Source organism: Microtus pennsylvanicus, chromosome 7 (genome assembly GCF_037038515.1).
Source record: "Microtus pennsylvanicus isolate mMicPen1 chromosome 7, mMicPen1.hap1, whole genome shotgun sequence".
Classification (NCBI taxonomy): Eukaryota; Metazoa; Chordata; class Mammalia; order Rodentia; family Cricetidae; genus Microtus; species Microtus pennsylvanicus.
Genome location: NC_134585.1, coordinates 31,188,626 through 31,207,047, shown reverse-complemented (window position 1 = coordinate 31,207,047; position 18,422 = coordinate 31,188,626). Strand labels below are relative to the sequence as shown.

The window sequence follows — 18,422 nt, the reverse complement described above, 5'->3', positions numbered from 1 at the left end:
CCAGACTGGCCGGACCCCTCCACCTCTAGCCCCCAAGCTCATCCTTGAAGCCCCCGCAGGACCGCAGAGGCCTTGGGGACGCACTGGTGTCTGTGCCTCCGAGAGACGCCGGGGGTCGCAGGGTCCGTGTCCCTGCGGCACGCGCTGAGTGAGCGGCTCAGACTGTGTCCGGGCCAGGAGGGAGCGGGCAGCCGCGGGAGCCTCGAGGCTTAGGAGGAGGAAGAGGAGGAGGAGGAGGAGGAAGAGCGGGAGGAGGAGGAGAGGGAGGAGAGGGAGGAGAGGGAGGAGGCGGCGGCGGGGCGGGGAGGCGGCGGCGGCGGTCCCCGGTTCTGTGCGCCCAAGAGTTTGCGGCGCGAGCGGCGGGCTTTCCCGCAGGACCCGAGGGACCCGCGCAGCAGTCGCGGAGCTCCGAGACCCCGGCGGCAGCGGCGAGAGCAGCGCCTCCCGCCGCCGCCCGGGAGAAGGTCCCCGAGCCCGCCAGCAGCCCCGGCTCCCAGCGGCGGCGGGAGGCGCGTCGCCCCGGCCCAGTTGGTGCCCGGCCTGGTGGGGCCACCCCGGCCAGCTCGGAGGTAAGAGGCCACTGCGCCTGGGGACGCATGATTTCGGGTGGGAATACATGCGCGTAGCTCGCGACTCTGGTCACCTGCTCGCCAGCGCTGGGGACGCGCGGGGCAGGGAGGGACGCTCGGGCGCGACACCGCGCGAGGCTGCGCAGCGCAAGCACCCGGGGGTGGGGGCGCGGGGAGGTGAGTCCTGCGCACTACGGTTCCTGTCGCCCGGGGCATCGGGTCCCACCGACCACTGCAATCAGACGGCCGGTGGGTTCCCGGAGCTGCTCGTCAAGGGAGAGGACTAGGCACCCCGAACCTCGGGATTGGGGCCCTCAGAGGGTACTAGAGGGGTACTGCGTCCGGGACAGGAGCTTTGAAGATTGCCAGCTGCCCTTCCAGAGATCCATCTCGTGCATCTCTAAACGTAGGGAGCCCGGGACGCCTGGAGAGTGTGACTACCGGGCCGGGGCCCTGGTGTCATTGCGTCCCTGGGTCTGACTTGGCTTAGGGCCGGATTGAAAGCCGGGTCTTTGTGCTTAGACAGCCCGAGGCTCCTGGGACTCCCGGGATTGGGTGCTAGAGCGTTGCTTTACTGGGATGTGTGCCTCCTCCCCATGTGGAGGAGGGGTGCACCTTGACCTTTCTCTAAAACCACTTAGGGTGGGAACCAGGGGGCAGGGACAGGTACCAAGAGGCTCAATTCAAAGCCAGCCTCTCCCCTCTGCCCGCCTCTCCTTAACTGCTTAAGGTAAGAAAGTTTGTTTTCAGCTCTGTAATTCATAAATAATTAGTAGCCAGTTTTGTTGACGAGGCAAGATGGAAACCTTAAGTATACACGCGCATTTCCACGAATTCTAAAATTTCCCAAGGTTAAATCCGGGAGTCTCTAGCTCATAAAGTTCTAAACTGCAGTGTTCAACAGGTGTTGCAAGGGTCCTAGAGGGGCCAGCTTCGTGTTTTCTTCTCTGCCCATTGCCTTAGGATCCGCCCCGAGTTCGTGGTTAGCTTGTTTCTTTACAGGTGAATATTGAGTAGTTATTAACTGAGTCGGCGGAGACAGCTAGTCTGTCTCAATCACTAGAACTCTATTATCCCTAATAGGGTTTTCTTTAATAGGAGGGAGTTCCCATTTGGACTTTCCAGGTAGTTAGTTCTGAAGCAGTTCCTGGCGGGACCGCTCTCTCAACACCTTTGTGTCTCCCACAATGAAGTCCCCATCCAGCTAACTGGCCAACTAATTAAGGCTCTTATGAAAAACAGAGCTAGCCCTGGAAGGCATCCTTCAGACTCAAGAGCAAATACTGGCTTGATCTTCCATCCTGCTACTAAAATTCCCCTGAAGAAAAACGTTGCCAGAAATAACCTCCATTTTTTTAAAAAAAAAAATAACCCCCAAATAAATATCGTCATGTTTTTAAAAGAGAGTTTGCGATCTGGGCCACTATTTCACAAAGCAAAATTTTTCGTTACAGACAAAATGTGAACCAGTAGAAGTATTGGCATTTCCCAGCAGTCTACTTACAGATTTAGTTAAAAATAAAGTGTGGAGCATAAAAGCTTTTGGTAATTATCCTCTGTCTCAGAGAGACGTGGAGCGTGGCTTACAAGATTTGTAAATGTGCTTTTTGCCATTTTCCCGCAGAAATCCATACCTCTATTTATTTGCTGATGTGTCCCGCTGTGCAGATGTAGAAATGGTTTTATTCTCACTCCTCCCCAGAGGGACTTCCTGGGGAGGAGCACAGGCTATACTCTAGAGAAAGTACATTATTAATAAAACGTTAAGCACCATCCCCAAGACTTAAATGTGCCTAGAGAATGAACTGAGACACTCACAATCGGTGTGTTGAAAGGAAAAACCTCTAGTATGATAGATATTCAGATGGTAAGTTGAGGGATAACATTTATATAGAAAATAATTGTAATGTTTTAAAGCTTACTTAGTCGTTTGTAACAATTTGGTCCCTGCTTTATATTTCTGGCTGTTTAATAATGGAAACATAAAAACAATGAAAACAGTTTTAAAAATTGCACGATGTGTCATCAATTTAAATGCATCCATCTTTAAATCCATCTTTTTGTACTATCCTTCTTAGGTCTTGGTAACCTATAAAAGCAGCTACTTCTCAAAGGCAAGAGTCAATGGTATTGAATTCCCTAGGTTAAATTAATGCATGGGTCTCTCCATCTTTATAAGTTTTTTTTTTTGCCCCAGGATTTTGCTTACAAATAAATCTTCAGAAGCCAAAGTGCTAAATCTTTGTGTATTTTAAAAACAAGTATATATGCGTTTTGTCCTTGACGTGACTGGCTGTCCGTGAATGTCCACTGTGATCAAAACACTGGTTGTTTTATGCTGATACCCTGCACATTGCAACATCTTCCCCAGCACAGGTCAAATTGTGTGGGGTTGAAAATAGCCTAGTGACTCAGGATTCTTGGCTGCTTTATGCTAACAGTTTAATTGGCTTCATCATAGCAGGCATCTAATCGAGTTTCACATTTAAGTAGTGAAAATGGTACTTGAAGCCTTATTGGCTTACAGGGATGTTTGATTAGCATATTTCCCCATCCTCAGTTCTATTTGTAGCAAAGACAGGAGGTTGGGGACAGTGACATTCAGATGTCATTTCTTCCTTTCATCTCTAGGAGGCCATGTTCATAATAGATGCTCAATAAATAGGTGTGGGAAACAAGCTGAACTGTCGGTAATCACTATCCAAAGGTTAGAAATTTCTGAGTGTTAATGGGGTACTTAACTATGAGTAATCCTGCGGTAAATCAGAGGGTGATTAATATAAGTACACCAGGACACAATTATTAAACACCAGCATGGAAAGGAGACATTTTTCATGCCCTCTTTAGCTCAGGCCGCGCTGTTTCTCATTTGAATTTGTTTAGATTAGAGACCACTTGCTATGTTAGGCCAGGAGTCATTTCTTGGGAAAATTTCCCCTAGAGGCCACTTGAGTGACTGCAGGTCAGAACGTCTGGTTCCATTTGATGATTCACAACAGAAAAGAGAATTTCTCTTTTCTTCTTCGGTGAAATACACAGTGTGTATAAAGAGGTGGAAGGGGTGGAAGGGGTGGGGCCTCTGAATACAGTGAGTCACTGGGGGTGGGGTGGGGGTTTGTTAAATGAAGATTCTAGTTCAGGAGCTGCGGTGCACCTCACCAGCTCCCGGTGCAACACACGAGCCAAGCTCTGGGATATTTACCTTCATTAACACGTGCTAACTGGACATGCACTAAACAATGGACCAGATGATACATCACATGGAGATGGGGCATGCCTACATCCTCAGAGCTGAGAGACAGACGAGGGGGAGGGAAGTGCAATGGCTTCCTACCATGCCTCTCTGTAGGGCGGTGGACCAGGAGGAGCCTTGCCTGCAGTTTTCTGGGAGGGTTCCCTCGTCGCTGCCTTTGTGCCTTGGTGTGGATGGAGGAGCAGGTTGCGACCTGGCAAGAAATAAAACCCAGTTTGAAGTCAGAGGGACTTGGGCTAGGCTCTCTCACACCCAGCTGCCTAGGGGCAACTTTTTTTTTTTAACATTTATAAGCTTAAATATTCAAGTCAGAAAAAGATAATGGAAGTGATGAATGTCTTGCCAGGTCTCTGGGATCACCAGTAAGGGTGTACAGAGGCCTAGCAAATGGGATGGCTCTTGTTGTCATTTCCGCTCCAGCAAGTAGCTCCTCACCCATATTCCCGTCAGTTACCCGAATAAAACTCATTGGCTCACCCAGTTGGACTTTGGTGGTATCTGTATTCTGCTGTCATGAGCTCCCTAGCTGGGGTGAGTAGATGTGTCTGTCACATCTCCCCAGGAAGTCTGCCACATAAGAATCAGTAAAATAGATGGAGATCATGTTAAAAGTTTTTTTTATTTATAAGAACATATCACATAGATGTTGGAAAAGACTGAAAATAATGGAGTGAATGAAAATACATATCTTGGCCAGGGTGTTTTCCCTCCCAGTCTCTTTCCCAGAGTTTAAACTGTTTATAGTAGACTTAAAATTCACACACAGAATTTTGTCCCTTTCACATTGCTGTCCCATGATGTCTGACGAAAGCAATGGAAGGAAGGAAGGGACCATTTTGGCTCACAGCTTGGGGTACAGTTCATCGTGGTAGGAAGAAGGTCAAAGCCGCAGGAGGATGAGACAGCTGGTCACCCTGCATGCCCTTTCTTCAGCTCAGGACCCCAGTCCATAGAATGAGGTTGCCTGTATTCAGGGTGAGTCTTCCCAAGAAACACCTTAATCAATACACCCAGAGCTGTCTTTACAAATCCAATCAAGTTGATAATGACAATTTAACTGCTACACATACAGGAAAATCTTACAGGAAAAAAGTCAAACAACCAGATATATTTCAATAAGAAGCAAAAGATCCCTTCACCTCCCTCGTGGCCTGCTTAGCCACCATTTCCCATGGTTTGACTTGAAAGAAACCTGGCTTTTCAGAGGAGTCTGATCCCCCCCACCCTGATGTGGGGCAGGAGGAGAATACTGATGAGCCACCAGGAGGGCCTGTAGCCTTTTCCAGTGATTGGCTCCAAGTGATTACCAATAAAATGTGAGGTGAGGCTACTCAGAGGCGTCGAGGAAAGTTTCCTTAGCTCTGGAGATGAGGTAAGGGAATAAACCACCCTTCTCCCACACAGTCCTGTGCAAAAAGTGTCTATTAGCTAAGCAACCACGGGCCTCTGGGTAGGTGGGGCCGGAAGAATGCAGAGGTGGGACTGGGGTCTCATTAGAGGCTTTACCCAGAAAGTCCACTCTGAGACATTTCTGAGCTCTGAAACCTTTGCTACTGTGTGTAGCTGGCCCAGTTAGGTTTTCCTTGCATTGTAGTAAAGTCACTTGGGTACCTGCACTCCCCCACCCTTTACAAGGGGGAGGAATTTAACCATAGGGCGTGCTCTGCTATTCATTCTGACTGATGCACTTACACACGTAGGCACATGTTTTAGAATAAAGCTCATTCTATACGTATTATTGATTATTTTGTAAAGCAACTGTGTGACACAGAGAGCTTTGTTTTGTAAAAGAAAATCATCACTCATATTCCCTTTATGGACCATATAATATCATTTGATGTGGCCAAAACCTGTTGTTTTTTTTTTTTTTGGATCATGTCTAAGATCAACATTGGCTACATTCCTCCCACTTTACATTTTTATTTACCTCCTAAATATAAATCATTTCATCTGTAATTCATGCTTTTGTAGGTCATGCATTTCTAGGAAAGGATTCCCAAGCAAAAGGCATATCTCTTTGGAATATTGGTAGACACTGTTCAGTTGGTAGCTAGAGAGTGGTACCCATGCTTCCCATCCATCGGGCTTGGCTGTCTTGCTATTGTGTCTTCACTACACTGTATATCACCCAACTTTTAAATCTCTTCTGTGCATTTTCACATGCAGGGCACTTATTTCCACCCGTGATTGATTGGATGCTCTAGGGTGAGCTAGAAGATGGGGAGCATGGAATGCAATCGTTGGGCAATGTTTCCATGTGTGTAAAGGTGCAAAAGGAAACCTTAGAAACCAAGGCTGTCTATGAAAATTGAATAGAAGTGATTAACCTTGTAGTAATCTTGGAATATTCCTAGAGAATAGTGTTAGATGATCTTTAGTGATATCTAATGAGAGAGACTTTCAGGTCCTGGTCTCCATATGTATCTCTGGCCGGCCTCGAACACCACAGAGATCCCCCTGCATCTGCCTTCAGAGTGCTGGGACCATTGCGTGTGCCACTGGTCCCAGCACTGGCCCCATGCACTTCTGAGAGGCTTTATTGCTGGAACCTGTGTGTTACCATTTGATGTACTCTGATTTGAGCTTTCTGAAGGTTCCGTTATCACTTGCAGATATTTTGTGTCGCTCATGAGACCCAGCTAGAAAGAAAGATGCTGGATCTTTTGACTTTTTCACAAAAAAGACAGGGAAGAAAATGGAATGAATGAAACTCAAGAAATACTAATCGCCCTTCAGAAAAAGGTGGTTGACAGGGTGGGGCTCTTGTTCCAGCAGTGACCACGCACGGTCCTCTGATAGAGAAGGGAAGGGGAGCAAACACACAGAGAAACTCTCCAGGAGAAAACAGCCACACAAACAGATATGACTTCCTAATGAGAGCTCTCAGTAGACTTTCTGGGTGTGCCACCAGGTACCTGACATAGCTTTTTGGTCTTTATTGTATGGATTCCAAATATGTTGAGAAGAATCAGATAGTCACCAAACCATCTTCAGTAAAGACAGAAGACAGAGGAAATTTGGAGATGACCAAGAAGTAAGGGCATGTCCATTTCCCATCAGTTTTATTAATATTTACATTTTTTGGCGTACAAATGCAAATGATTTTTTTCTTATTTAATTCTGGCTGGTTATTTTTATTAAAGCCCAGTGTCTTGTTGCCGACTCTGTGCATGGGGCAGAAGAGCTTCTGGGTGATGCTACAAGTCTTCACATCAATAGAATTTAGAATTTATTGTCATGCAGAGAAACCTTCATCCAGTGTTGTGCTGGCCATTTTTCTGACACCGCGATAAAAATCCTGAGACAAGCTAGTTTCAGGGAGGAGAGGTTTATTTTGGGCTTATTTTTCAGAGGTTACGTTCTTGGGTCACCTGGCTCCAATGCTTTCTGCTTCCTAACATGACAGATCATGAGAGAAGGGCTCTGTTCACTTCATCACGGACCGGAAATAAAAAGAGACAGGCTGGGCACACCCTCGGCAAGCTAATTTCCTTCCTCCAGGTCCATCTCTTCAAGGTTCCACCAGGTCTCAGTAGTGCCACAGGTGATGCCCAAGCTTCCAGCAAGAGCCTCCTGAAGCGCGTTAAAGATCCAGGCTGCTGTGCATGCATTCAGCTCTGGAACTGTTTGGTTTCCGTTTCCCGTTGTTTTGCAAGGGTGAGTGATGTTTGGAAATGGGTGTCATTAAAGGCATGCTTATCTCAGGTGAACAGTTCAGAGCAGCCTCCTGTTGACAGCACCTGGGACAGAGGAAGGCAGAGGAAGCCAGGACAACGGCAGTACTGGCCAAACCAGTCATGACATCTGCCACATCAACGCGTTTGTCTCTTTCTCTGTCCTAGTTACTTTCTTAATTGCTGTGATAAGACATTGTGAGCAAGGACATTTAGAAAGCGTTTCTTTTGAGCTAATGATTTCGGAAGGCTAGAGTCCATGAAAGCCAAGCAAAAGTGTGGCGGCCGGAATAGCTGAGAGCTCACAACTTGATTCACACTCAAGAGGCAAAGAGAGCACACTGGGAATGGAGTCTTTTGAATCCTCAGAGCCCTCTCCCAATGACAGCACCTCCTCCAATAAGGTGACACCCCTAATTCTTCCCAAACAGTTCCACCAATGGGGGAACAAGTATTCAAACACATGAGCCTGTGGGGGCCATTCTTGTTCAAACCCTCACAGTCTTGGGCAGACACAGCCTGCCATTCATCTGCCCTGCTAAAGATGCTGGTTTCACTCTAAGAGAAAAAAAGAGAAACACTGTTGCACCCAAGTTTGGGGCTGTGTTTGTTGCGGGGCTGAGAATGAGGCAGGAGCACTGGAGAGTCCAGAGGAGAAACTCACTCAGGGTAAATGAGCATGGCCACTGTATAACGGCCGTCAGAGCCTTCATGCCAGGGACGGAGCAAGTCACCCCATGCAAATGTCGGGTTTGCTTTGCCAGCAGTCTCTGGGTGGGTGGCTCAGGACAAACTGAGCTTTGTTCAAGACGAGGGAGATTCTTACTTCTGAGCTGCTTCTGGGACTTTCCATACTCCACCGTCCTCAAATCTTAGCCTTTCCTGTAGAGAGTGGCGAGGTGGCCTTGAGCCACCTGGTCTGGATATCACAGACGTTCTATGCTCTACTTTCTCTCCTGATTTGCACAAGTCTCCCCCATGCACCAGGGTCACTAGTGGGCACAAAACAAATGCTTTCAGTCTCCCTTCGGGAGATGGTGTGTAAGGTGTGGGAGTGTCTAGATACTGGGATTTAGAGTTCAAGGTGACCTAGATGTGAATAGTCAGTCCCCTCTCCGTCACTGCAGAGTCTCCCTTTAGGTAACTTAGGCTGGCCTCAGACTCACTTAGGCTGCCCTTGAATGTCAAGTGACAGGTGTGTGCCACCACGCTTAACAGCCATAGCATTCAATGTTGGGGCTGAGAGAACTAATTGGCTCCTGCCAGACAGCGGATGTGTGCCCTCACATTGATTCTCCTATGGGCAGACAGTCCTTTGTCCACCTTCCCACTTTGGGCCAGTTTGGTATTCATCCTTAATCACTGATTTCTTTAGAAATCTGCCCCAAGCTCTCAACTAGTATGTTTACAAGTTATCCTAACCCTGGCATTATTGGGTTTTCTACCATTCTGTATTGTTTTCATGGTCTACAAAATGATGTTGTTCTAGGCGTCAAGATGGCACGTTTGGTTTGCACCACATTTGTTTGGAAATGTATTGATTGACATACAATGATCCCTAGGGCCCTTGGGGCTGGAGAAGTTTCAGGACTCGTGAGAAAATCAAAATCTGAGCATGCTTAAAGTGCCTTATACAAACATACATCAATAATGTTTGCATGTGACCTACACACGTCTGCCCGTGCGCTTTAAATCACTCATGCGTTGCATAGTTCCCTGAAAACCCTATGATTGCTGCGCAGATCAATATTGTACTATACAGGCCACAACATGAAACAAAAAGGCGAGGCCATGTTCAGCGCAGACAATGTATTTCCAAATATCTTCAGTCTGCGGTTGATGGCATTGGTGGAGGCATAACTGAAGGGTGCGAAAAGCTGACTGTGTGTGGCTTTACTCGGCGGTCACCTACCGCCATTCCAGCTCTCTAGGGCAGTGGTTCTCAACCTTCCTAGTGCTGTGACCACTTAATACAGTCCCTTGCATTGTAGTGACCCCCAGCCGTAACACTATTTTCATTGCGACTGCATAGCTGTAACTTTGAGGCTCTTATGAATTGTAATGTAAATATCTGATATGCAGGATAGCTGATACATGACCCTCAAAGGTTTTCTTATTCTGTGCTCCCTTCTGGGGACAATGGCATTTCCCCTACAAGAAGCTTGCTGCCTGTCAGCTTCAGACTGGGTGCTATAGCCACTTGCTGGCTGAAACCTAGGAAGTGAGGGTTCCATTAAAGATGATGCCATACCTCCACTTTTAAAAAGAACCATTCTTTTTGTGTTCCTCATTTCCATAATGTCTTCACAAAGTATCTGTTAGGTGGTCATCTAGGTGACTTGTACTTGCTATAGACAGCCTCCTTTGGTCCCTGCCTTTCTGTGTATCTTGGGTCATATCACCATTTAGTGGCATCTCCATCCTCATTCAGGGCTTCTGAATGTGTCTCGTTTGGTGCCTCACTAGGATGTACTGACTGGAGGTTCCCTCTGTGTCATCTTTTTATATTTTGCTAAATTTGTTTATTCTTTCTGAATGTATACACAGAACACACCCACACATGCATGAACACACACGTGTATGCATATACACATATACACCTACTATATATATAAGCATATCTCTAGTATTTACACTTGTGACTAAGGACAGTTAAAGCACCACTAAAGCTAATAAATAGAACGGATCTGAGACCATAAGAGGATGCGTCTCCTCTCCCATCACGCCCTGGCCCAGATGTGAAAGTCGGAGGATAACTTGCAATTGGCACTTCTCTCCTCCTACGTAGGTTTCTGGGATTAAACTCAGATCCTTGAGCTTGCTGGCAAATACCTCTACCCACTGAGCCATCTCGAAGGCCCCGATGCTTGTGTTTTCCAACATCTCTAGTACATGTGATTCAATTAGGTGCCTATAAAAATTCCTCTGGTCCTCGGGTGTGTCAGCATTGACTTACGACCTTGCTTTAAATCCCAGCCTATACTGTCACATGGGTCAGTGACACTTTTGTATGGCTTAATGGACACAGCTTGTCGCCCATAGTAGGAGGCTTTGTCATCTTGACCCCGTTGCTGTGACCGAACAACCTTGGCAAGTTCCAAATACCTAAGAGTCAATTTTTCCATCTGTAAAGGGAGACACCAATATAAAAAAATTGAAAATCAGGAACATAGACTCCTTCCTAAATAGTTTCCTATAAACAAGAAGAAGTAGTAAGGTTTCATCGCTGTTGTGACCCGTTCATCCAACCGCTGCACACATCAGCTGGGGACATGCCAGCCTCAAAATGTTTTCTTCTTGAATGAGGCTCGTGGGTTTGTTTTTCCCCGACTATGAGCACTGTCTGCACACACAATTAAAAGCATAACGTTGCTCGGTGTCCTCATGAAGGCTAACACAATGAGGGAAAGTGAAAGAGTCAACGGTAGAAATGGAACACTCAGAACGCCTTGGCAGTTGCTTGAGGTTGCAGTTTGCTTTCAAAGCCTTTGTCCATTTAAAAGAACAAAGTACGGTGATAACCCTGTGTGCCTGAGATTGTAATCCCAATCAAACAGCCTCTGTGCATTCCTGGTTCTGAATCTTATGGGCTGTGTGGGACTGTGTAGGTGACGAATGTGACCTTCACTGTTCCGTGGGATCTTTCTTTTTCCTTTTCTAAAGAAGTTTGGTCTGAAGTCCTGAGTCTCAGCTCCTCCCTCCCTGAAAGGGTCTTGTCATTTTTCTCCTGTGCCAGAAGCTCCCAAAGAGCAAAACTGAGCTGATTTTCAATGGGACCAGAATTCTGGCTAATCAAGTGGTCTGATATGGAAGGAAGAGGCCTCAGCCATCTCCTAATAGTGCAGCTCATGTTTCCCACAACAAAATTGGAGGTGAACACACCCACAGCTGCCTGCCCTGGTCCTGGAGCTTGTAGATGACACCAGGCCTGTGCATTTCTGGGTGGCTGGGTGCTTTCCTCCCTCCTTCATCGGGAGAATCAGGGACTTCTTGGGCTCTCCTTCCAGCCAGTCCCCAGGAACGAGGCTTCCCCGGCTGCAGCCAACTCATGCACCACCCAGAAGTCCCGGGAGGGCCGTGCCGCAGACAGAAAGGCCAACTTTGCCCTGCCTCGCCTCATCGCTCTGCGTGCTCACCCCAATCTGTGCTCTGACATGAGAATAATAAGATAAAGAAGGCAGAGTTCTGTAGACAAGCCAGTACAGGGAGAAACGAGGGCAGGGCTGGGCTCGGAATGTCCATACTCATTCGGTGAACCTCCTCGCTACTAGTCTCTGACATCCAACTTTTCAGATAAATAATTTTTTTACAAAGTACCTTGCTTTCGTAATAAATTAGTAAATACTCACTTTAGTGACAATCCTGGTTAGTTCTGTTGCCAACATGATGCACCTGGACAATTGAAGAATTGCTTCAATTGGATGGGTTTGTGGATATGTCTGCAAGGCATTCCCGGGCAGGTGGGTCTGGGCCTCATTAGAAGTGTAGCTAGCTGACCGAGAGTTTGAGAGGAAGCCAGCAGGTAGCATTGCTCCCTGGTTTCGGTTTCAGTTCATTCCTTGAGCTCCTGTCCTGACGTCACTCCCTGGAAGTATAAGCTGAAATAAAAGCTTTCTTCCCCAAGTTACTTTTGGTCCTGGTGTTTTTCACCAAGAAATAAAACTAAGGACAGTACGTTTAACAACTGGCAAGGAACTGTATATCCTTTTGGGAGACAGTGTGTTTCCCCAGTACATTTTTGTACTGTGTGTGGGTCAGCTCGGGAAACAGCTTGTCCATCATCGCCAACACTTCTTACTTCCTTGTGATGAGAACATTCCGAATTCTCTCTTCTAACTGTTTAGACAATTAGTTTATTTTCTGTTTTTTTGGTTTTTTTTTCAAGGTTGGAGAGATTGCTCAGTGGGTAGGATTACCCACTGCTCTGACAGAGGACCAGCGCCCGCATTGGGTGGCTCACAACTGACTGGACCTCCAGCTCCAGGGAATCTGACACCCTCTTCTGGTCTCTGTGGGCATCTATACACACACACACACACACACACACACACACACACACACACACACACACACACCACACGGGGGGGGGTGTAAAATAAAATAAGGCTCCCATGTTGTGTTATCATTCACTATCTTTACTCTGAATGGAGTGAGACACCAGAATGCGTTCTCTTATCTAGCCAGGGTTTATCTTCACTTTCAATGGTCCTCACATTCAGGGTCATACAGGGTTGGGCACAGGATTCAAACCTGCGTAGTCCCTTTCTGGGCATGGTCCTTATCACGTGTCCTTTAGCAGTTAGACAAGCATGAGTATCATTAGCTCCAGAGAACACCTGGGAGAGGGGGAGCCCATGCCAAGGTCATTGTCATCCTCTCCACACACAACTGACGTCCCTTTGATTCAATGATAGTCTCTGGAGGGCAGGGTTACTTTGTTGCCATATTTCTTTTTCATGGAAGAAGTTGAGGCCCGGAGGAGTGAGATGACTCAGGCAGCTGGAGTCAGAGCTTGAATGTAACCCTTTACAAAAAAAGGACCAGAAATAGAACCAGCAGTGTGTATTTACTTTTTTTTTCCTGAAATGCCACCTCCAAGAAGATAGAGAATGTGTCCAGAGCAAATCAAGCCTTCTACATACGCCTTCTTCAACTTAAGCACTTTTCTCAAGTGCGCGCTATTGTGCGCTGTTGGGTGTGTGCAGTTTGGTTCCCGTGTGCCACCCGGCCCTTGGGGAGAGAAGGCCGCATGTGAAAGGGCACAAAAGAGGAGCGCTGGCAGGAACACCTTTTTAGGGCACAATCATTATTCCGTCCCTTGCCATCTTTGAGTAGCTAACCTGCTTTTCAAAATCGTTTCTCTGCCTGTAATAAGGACTGTTAAACCAGGACACTCGTTCAGCCGCTCCTCATCTTCTTGGAGTCAGGTACAACTTCCTTCAACAGGCTCAGCTGGGAAGTCACTCGAAAAAATATGGTGGGAGCTGTCTTGGGTACCACGTTTGCCAACCAACATTTCAGCAAGGCTGTATCCCCCTACCCCCCACCGCAGGTGCCTAAAAAACTGGAGAAGTCTCCGTGTCTCCAAGAAGTCATTCAGAGTTATGGTGAAATCTCCCCCCCCCCACACACACACACACGAGTGCAAACCTCAGCCCTCAGTGTAATATAAAGAAACATACAACCAAAGTATTGGAGGCTTTCCAGTTAAAAGAAAATTCCAAGATTGACTTTTTAAATGTATGCATGTATGTGTGTCTACGTGGGGATATGTAAGTGTGAGTGTGGGTGTCTGTGGAGACTGAAGGGAGGGGTCGGGTCTCCTGGAGCTGCAGTTTCAGGAAGTTGTGAGCCCCACTCCGAGGTGGCATGGATGTGGGGAACTGAACCTTGGTCCTGGAAGAGCAGCAAGTACCCTTAACCCCTTAATCTCTCCAGAGCTAGTAATAGCACTTTTTAGGTTGTTTCTTCATTTTAACTGTAGGGGAATACCCCTGAGGAGGGCTACTTGCTTTGCTAAGGGCAGGGCAAGACACCACAGCCCTCCTTCCCTTCTGATGTCTTTGCCAGCTGTGGACTGAGGTACCAGGCTCTTCTTGTATAGGAGCACCAGGAGTCCCAGTTACCTGTTACCTATTTACCTGCCTGCCACTACCATTTATGAAAAACAAAATCTATAAGCATAAAGATGATTTGGCCCATCTTATGATTGACGTAGGTATGCACACACATCATATTTATCCCCCACAGAGTTTAAGTTAGCCACTCAGCACCTCCTTAGAATGAGTCCAAGACATTTCTATTTATTTTTCCTTCAGAATTCTTTAGTAATATCTCTCTGAATTATTTCTGGCGGCATGTGAAAGGGTACAAGGGAAGGATGCTTGCATACATATTTTCAAAACTCTAGGAAATCGACAAACTGATGAAGGAAGGGTGTTTGAAGGAATGGCAAGGCAAATGGAGGATGTGATTCGATAGTGGAATGCGTGGCTAGCGTGTATGAGGCTTAGATTTGATTCCAGCAATGTAGAAAGGTAGATAGATGAATGGATGGGTGGTGGATGGATGGATGGAAGGGTAGGTGGGTGGTGGATGGATGGATGGGTGGGTGGTGGGTGGGGAGATGGATGGATAGGTAGATTAGATAGATAGATAGATAGATAGATAGATAGATAGATAGATAGATAGATAGATAGATATCTAAATAGATAGATGATGGATGTATAGATGATAGATAGACAGAAAAAATAGGAGACAAAAGTTTCTTTGTAGAGCAATGGTGATATGGGAGGTTAAATTTGTATGGGACAACCATTAAAAAATATGTTAAGGAGCTAATAATTCAAAAGTACAGCAGAATTTCAGTAATGCAAGCTGGGTGTGTTTTCCAATTTGCCTTTACTATAACAAAATAACCTGAGACAATAATAGGAAGGTTCTAGTTCATGACTGATTCTGCTGTTTAGGGGTCTATTTTGATACATGGCAGAACCATGTAGGAGGGCCAGCTATTTACCTCATGGCCAGGAAAACAAGAGAGAAAAGAGACTAAAATTCTCCAGTTGCCATCAGGAATTTGTCTCAATGACCCAACTTTGTCCCACTAGGCCCTGCTTCTTTAAGGCTCCACTGGTAGCTTCATGCTTTCAATACAGGGCCTTTGGAGATGTTGAAAATCTAAACCATAGCATCAGGAGTGGCTGTACCAAGCGACTGCTTCCTTACCAGCTCCACACACAGATGTTTCTGCATCCTGGCATCAGTGCCTCCCTTGTTCACTGCTGTACAGTTTTGTTTACATTCAAGGTAGGTCTCTAAGTCACAGTGGTCAGGGAAGGAGATAAACCAAATTTACATGGAACGTTTCCTCTTCAGCTTTCCCAGATACAGGAGTATTTAGTCAGAAATACCAAAGGATTGCATGAAGAGCATGAGAGAATTGGGTGACTTGGAAAACAAAGATCTTCACTTAGTTCTGAGGTAGGCTTCTTTTTTCCAAGATAAATAATCAAAACCAAGGATATTTTTGAGCAATGTACCTTTACTATTTTTTGCTTTACCACACTCCTTTGCTATTCCTAGTGAGTTGGGTTGGTTACAGACACCTGGGTCATGCAAGAATGAGACCCACCCTTCTAGACTTTCCCATTGTTCTAGGGTAAATTCTAATACCCTAAGAAGACTGTTACAGAAAAATCAAAGACCTGAACTCATTTGAATTCTGGCAGAATGGATAATTCATTTAGATCACTGAGGGCCAATGGATGACTATGGTGTATCCTTGAAAGGCTGTATTTCCCTCATTGTCCCATTTCTGTGTCTCTGTGTTATACCTTCGATACTATATATATTTTTGACAAACAGACTGTATTCCGCATTTGCAGTGTTTTGATAAGTATCACAGACTCCTAGCTGTATTTAGAGTTAGTTTCCTATGAGACTGAAGTTAAACTGAGTTTTCTTTAAATGGGTCCTTTTGCCCTCTTTGAGCTAAAAGGAAGGAAAACGGAGCACACCCCGAGAAGATAAGATACAGAAGAAAGGCAGCTTCAGTGCTGTTGCTTTGCAGGCGCTGTTGGCTAGACTCGGGGCAGTTGGACAGGCTGTGAGCTGGGAAGCCAGAGCCATTGTGTTACAGAGGGGGAGCCTAAGGCTCAGCAATGGCAGAGCCTTGGAGGGATTGCCTCCAGCCGCCCATTATGAGGCGGCCACCTGCCTCTTCTTCACTGGGCTCTCTGAAACAGCCTTCCTTTCTCGCCCTACCTGCCAACCAGGAAAGGCGCTGATCATCTTAAGAGCAAAGACAGGACTGTTCCGTTGACATCCTAGAAAAATCTCAAGCCATTGAAGCTCCCAGTTGCCATCACCAGTTTGGTTCATTTTTCTGATTTCCGTAAATTGGATGTTAAATGTGCTCTCCGTGAACTTAGAATCTGATTTATTGTCCTTGAAACTTGATTTGCAGAGTTAGTGAGTGGAGAAGCAGAGAACTGGGTCTCCCAGGTCAGGAGGCCCTCCCACCCCCAGTCCAGATCCTTTTAATACACTTACTGCTTCAGTGTGGTGTGTGTGTGTGTGTGTGTGTGTGTGTGTGTGTGTGTGACTGTGCATCTCTGTGTGTTACAATGTCTGTGAATGTCAGAGAACAATTTCTGGGGAGTCCCTTCTCTTTCCACCATGTGGGTCCCAGGGAATTAACTTAGGTCATCAGACCCACTGACTGGGGCCTTTACCGGCCACCCAACCCATTGGTCTTCCAGCCATTTTTTAGCCTCAGTGAAGTTATCTACTTCTCTGAAGCACTTAAGATAACAAAGTCCACCTTCTATTTGTTTTATTTTTGTTTTATTCAGAACTACTTGGTTTTTTAAAAAAGTGTTTGAGGTTGTCATACACTATACATTATTTACATTATTTCCATCCCTCCTGTTGTCCCCCAACTCCATCCACCCATCAACCCACTAATCCACCCACCAATCCACCCATGCATCTACCCACCCCCCCATTCATCCATCCACCCATCCATCCATTTATCCATCCATCCACCTACCCACCCACCCATCCATCCACCCACCCATCCATCCATCCATCCATCCATCCACCCACCCTCCCACCCACCCACCCATCCATCCATCCATCCACCCACCCCACACCCACCCCCCAACCCCCCATTCATCCATCCACCCATCCACCCATCCATCTACCCACCCACCCACCCATCCATCCACCCACCCACCCATCTATCCATCCACCCACCCATCCACCCATCCATCCACGTACCCACCCACCCACCCATCCATCCACCCACCCACCCATCCATCCATCCATCCACCCACCCACCCTCCCACCCACCCATCCACCCATCCACCCACCCATCCACCCATCCACCCACCCACCCACCCATCCATCCATCCACCTACCCACCCACCCACTCATCCATCCACCCCCTCCCACCCACCTACCCATCCATCCATCCATCCATCTACCCACCCCACACCCATCCACCCATCCAACCATCCATTCATCCACCCATCTACCCAACCAACCTACTGAGTACACTTAGTGTCACTTATATGCACACATCTGTAGGAATAGCTTCTTGGGATTTGACACATTCTTGGAATCTCATTCCTGGAAAAAGGTGATCTTCCCTCCCCCAGCAGCCATTGATCGCCTGGAGCTCTCCATCTATGGATGACAATTTGTGAGTCTTCCCCATTTGTGCTGGTATATTGACTGCCATGGTCACTATGCAGGTTGTGGTTAGGTAACCATATTGTTGAGACTTAATGGGTACAGCAACCCTCTCCCATCTAAACTACACCATCTTGAAGCAGGCATCCTGATCCTCTGACTCTTAGAGTTTTTCTGTCCTTTCTTCTGCCACGTTTCCCGGGCTCTAGGTATGAGGGTTGTGTTGTAGATGCATCAGCGGGGACTGGGCACCCCCAAAGCCACTTACTCTCTGCATTTTGACCAGGTGTGGATCTCTGTAGTAGCTTCCATCTGCTGCAAAAAGAAGCTTCCTTGATAAATGGGGAGAGCTATATTTATGTTGTTGGCAGGCACTCAGTTGGGACTCTAGATGGGCGGCCACCTTCCACTTGTGATGAGCAAATGACATAATGAGGGTGGCTCGTTTTGAAGACCGTCGGTACTTAAGACTAAAGGGTATTTTACTCCTTTGTGTCAGAGAAGTGGTTCTAGCATGCAAAAAAATTATGATTGCAGTTTGGAAATGAATATTAATATTGGGATGTAGATTATTTCAGCGATCCGCAGAGTGTTCTCCTTCCTCTTTGTTTTTATCAGAAAATCAACAGCTAGGGTGTCTAGAGCTTTTGTTTCATATCGGTTACATGTTGTGCCTACAGAAAGACAGTACTGCATATTCTCAAATGTGGAGGCCAAAAAGGTTGACCT

The 18,422-nt window shown here is 46.7% G+C and overlaps 1 protein-coding gene across 2 annotated transcripts in view; it reads left to right on the top strand.

Annotated features, from left to right (window-relative positions):
* Nucleotides 1-221: 221 nt before the first annotated feature.
* The window catches only part of Npas2 (neuronal PAS domain protein 2), a 185,314-nt gene continuing 167,113 nt past the window's right edge, over nt 222-18,422 (top strand). The window contains exon 1 of one of the 2 annotated variants that reach the window (XM_075980373.1): nt 222-569. The gene's annotated coding sequence lies outside the window, so the exon portion shown is untranslated. Of the gene's footprint in view, nt 570-722; nt 1,300-18,422 lie in introns of those variants that run through there. The other variant, XM_075980372.1, reaches the window with a different exon arrangement.